We start from the raw sequence: 4,477 nt of genomic DNA, 5'->3' as shown, positions 1-4,477 counted from the left end.
ATCTGTTATTCCTGAAATGTATTTTAATTTGTAATATTTATTTATGCTATACTCCTTTTTCCTAATATCAATTTAATTGTTAATCATTTTGAAATAATTTGTGTTATTAAGCCAAATATTTATTTATGTTATACTCCTTTTTCCTAATATCAATTTAATTGTTAATCATTTTGAAATAATTTGTGTTATTAAGACCTTTTTTCCTAATTACATCCTTTGGTTTTCTCTTTGCTAAAATTATTGATAATGATATTAAAAATACATTATAATAAAGTAATTATAGTATCAATGTTGTTAATTTTTATCTCTAAAATTTATTTTTTGAAATTGGTGTATTACCCTGAGAATCCTTAATTTCTCCTTTACAAAAATTTTGTTCTATTTCAACCCTTCGGGAAATATTATAAATCTGTTATAAGGACACGTAATTAGAAGAAAAAGTGAATTATTTTCTGATTGTTTCATACATACATATCAATCATTTCTGTTCATTTCTTTTTTCATTCAAAGCTCTTCATTTTCATTTGAAGACTTCGGAAGAAAGCGAGGACTGCTGGAACGGTGGCTGGAGATGAGCGAAATTCCAGGCCGCGTCTTGATGGAGGGGGAGTTGCCATGGTAACGGCATGATGCTAGGTATATAGGCTGCGGAGTGACGCCGCGACCGCCACAGGGAGGCCGGGGTTTGATGGGCACACGATCAGCGAACACAGTTGGACACGATTAGGAAATTAACAAGCCTTCGAAAAACGTAAGTAGCAAAAACTCAAATAAACATTCCTTCTACAACATCTTTTTCTACCTTAAATTTTTTTAGTGACGACACTTCAAAATAATTTGAATACTGTTGTGAGGATTTCCCAGCAGTGAAATTACAACTTTTACTCGGATTATTAAAAAAATATTTCACAAAATACCATCCTTATATTTAACCCAAATTTTTTGTGATTTCTATGTTTTTAGAAATGAAAAACATTTACCCAAACTATTTTTTAATAAAATTTCTTTAAAATTAAGTAACATAAAACATCTAAATGATTCGGTAGCAATTCAGACTTAATTTTTTTCCTTTGTGTTCCAAAGGCTACAACCATAATAATGCAACTAAAAAAAATATTAAATTGTTTGGATTACTATAACTTGAAATGGAATTGGAAAATAATATATATTATTTAATTCCAAATTAGCAATTTTTAAAAATAGATAAAACTAAAAAAATATATTTTTGACACAGAGTACAAAAATAAAATATCTATACTTACCATTTTACTATATAGTTGTCCTATTACCAACATTAAGATGATAAATATGTTTCTCAACAAAAATAATTTAATATTATTCTGAAATGAGGCCAAACTTTTTAAAAATTAAATTAACATTTTCAGTTGAGCAAAAGTCTGCTGTATTCTACCAAAACATGTATATGACACTTCCTAAAAAAAATAAAATTGATAATAAAAAATCTTCAAGACTTTTTTTGATGTAAAAACAAAATTTTCAATTTCATTATAAAATGAAATTATTGTTATGGGGTTAAAAAAATATGGATTCATACCTTTTTTTCTATGATGAGAAGATGATTAATCTTAAAAATTTAAAAAACCTAAATCCAGAATTCGAACACATTTGAACTAATAGTTTTAATTAAATAATTTATTTTAAAAAGACGTAAATAATAAATAAATCCAATATTTGTGTGGATTAAAAATCGGCATTCTATCTGATTAAAAATAATATATATATTTAAAAATACCCGCCCTGCTTTTCCTTTTTAAATTTTTCCTTCCACTTATAGAAATCTCATTTTGAAATCTCAATTTGTCATAAAAAATAAAAAAAATAAATAAAACTAAAAGAGTTATCTAAAATAATATAAAAATAAAAAAAAAATTATTCATAAATCGCAGTAACAAAATTATTAGTTTAAATAAGTAAAGATGCCACATCAGGTTCAATTAAAATAAATTCGTCTTCATCAATTAATACATTAAGATACGAATTGATACAAACCTAAAAGCATAAGAATTAATTATATAGAATTCTCAAAAGAAAAAAGAGTTTAACTATAGCGGATTAGGTTTTGGACGGACTAGTTGGTGTTTGTCCGCATTCTTCCTTCTTATGGTAAAAGAAATAGATTTGCATGACAGTGGCCTTAAATGGGGCAACAGAAACGTTATAACTCCTGCCTTCTAAGCCTGAAACACAAAACTCAAAATTCGATGCAATTTTCAAAAAAAAAACTAGCCGTTTTTTCCAATTATTTTTTAAATCTAGTTGGTTAGATAATAGCTTGTCAACAAAGTAAAGTTATAAAATTTCAGTAATAAACTTATATATTAATATTACTACAGTCCTTAAAATAAAATTTTAAACTTCGGAGACTTTATAAAATATGGTCTAAAACAAAATCAAGAATTAATCAACACGTATGAATCGCGACTAAATTAAGATATATTCTCCAATACCCAATCAATTTCTATGATGGTTTAGTTAAATGATAATATAAAAGCTAGTTTTACTATTTGAAATATATAAGCTAGTTTCATTTTTTTTTAATAATTACTTTTACATATCAAACTAGCACTCATCAAATGCATCATTTGAATGCACCCCCCAAAAAAATCATTACTAATCAGTACTTAATAGTTATAAATTTATTTTAATCAAATACGCAATATTAACAATTATTTTAACTCAACTGCATATGTAACTGTATGTAAACAATGTTTTTCATCGTAAAACGTATACATTCAGAGATCTGGATATTTTTAATTCAATGTAAAAAAAAAAAAATAATTGTGAATTCAAAACTGTTGATAGAAAAAGTTCTATATTATATAAATGTTGATTAACAATTATTTCAATAGTAAAACTAAATTTATTAAATTAGACTAAAGATCTAAAATGAAAGTGTGGCGAAAAACTCACTAGCAGCGACTGCTTGTTTAACCTGTATGTAGGGTTCATTGCACTTTGCTTGTGTCTTTACGTGATAAATAATCATCGGAAATCAATATAATTGCTTACATTTATGATTTTCCTAAAAAAATATTTATTACAAATTAACTATAATAGTAGATAATTAGTATAGGATATTATTTTAATGTTTTTAAAGAGATCCCTGAGGATTCACTTTGAAGATTATTAATAATAATTTTAAAAAACTTTATAAAAGTGCAAAAGAAATTCTTTGCTAAAATCATAATGAAAACAGGTTAGTTTTTTTTTACCCATTTTTACTTAAATACTATTATTTCCAAAGGAGAATGTTAAATTTGTTTGGAATTTAAATATTTTCTGTTAAAAAGTTTATTTTTACTATTTGTACAGTTTAATTTACTCAGATAATTTTTCTAGCAGTGAATCAAACCTGATATCGGTAGACCCTCCTGGGGCATTCCCTCTCTCTATAAAGTTATTACTCTTAATTGAGGAAAATCTGGTGGTTAAGAGTTATCCTAACTGATCACCATCTTGCACTACACTACAGACTTTGATCTAAAACCGTACTTGGTTACCCAATTATGAACCCAAAACTCTTCATGGGTTGTAGTTCTTTTTTATACTTTTATTTTACTTTCTTCGTTTGTATGTAATGATTTGAACCAACTAAAATTGGTAAATAATAATCAGTTATTTTTTTTTTTTTTACAATCAGTAACTATTTTTTTACTTCTTAACTCTCATTTTTTTTAAATCTACGATTTTTTGAGAAGAAATATAAAAGTTATGACATACAAAATGTATTTAAAGGTATTTTTTTTAATTCGTGATTAATTGATGAAAATTAAATTAATAAACAATTAAAGAAAATTTATTTGATTCATAAGTATTTTTGAAAGAGTGAGTTGTCGTTTTTAGAAGTAGTTTCATTTTATTGTTTCTTTGATAGTTATAAATTTCATATATTTTTACGACTCATCAAGTCTCGCTAAAATTTAGTACTATTAAATTTTAGTTTATTAGTAATAACCTTCAAATGGACCTTTCGGAAGAGTAATGTGCAACGAAAGCGACACTTATGATAGCAATTTCTTACGGCACTTCCCCTTGCATAAGGTTCAAGAGCAAGGCCGGGCTGTTAGACGAGTTCTTATGTCGGCCACACGGCTCATAAAGTCAGTCACCTCGCATTCCTTTCGCTTGTAAACAACCATTAAGTCGTTATATAAATAAAAGATATCGTAATTTTTGAACAAAACAAAATACACACCAATACACTAGCGGAATTTATCGTAGAAACGAACTTTATCGATGTCACATGAACATGAAATTGAATCTTTTACACAGCTATGATATAATTTTTATGGTGATAAAAAAAATAATAAAATTAATTCAACAATAGTTCTGGTTTAGGGACATTCCCTAGTAGTAATATAAAACATAAACACGAAACGTTCCAAGAAATGTAATATGAATTTGATGTAATTGCAATATTTTTAATTTCCTGCATTTTTCACAGCTTTAAAAAAAA

General features: G+C 26.2%; 1 pseudogene; it reads left to right on the top strand.

Annotated features, from left to right (window-relative positions):
• The first annotated feature begins 678 nt into the window (after positions 1-678).
• LOC106684151 (uncharacterized) overlaps positions 679-4,477 on the top strand; it is a 109,870-nt pseudogene continuing 106,071 nt past the window's right edge.

The sequence above is a fragment of the Halyomorpha halys genome, unplaced genomic scaffold, assembly GCF_000696795.3.
Source record: "Halyomorpha halys isolate HHAL.00 unplaced genomic scaffold, Hhal_1.1 Scaffold548.1, whole genome shotgun sequence".
NCBI classification, from domain to species: Eukaryota; Metazoa; Arthropoda; class Insecta; order Hemiptera; family Pentatomidae; genus Halyomorpha; species Halyomorpha halys.
Note: the sequence above shows the minus strand (reverse complement) of the source record. Positions and strands in the feature narration are given on the sequence as shown.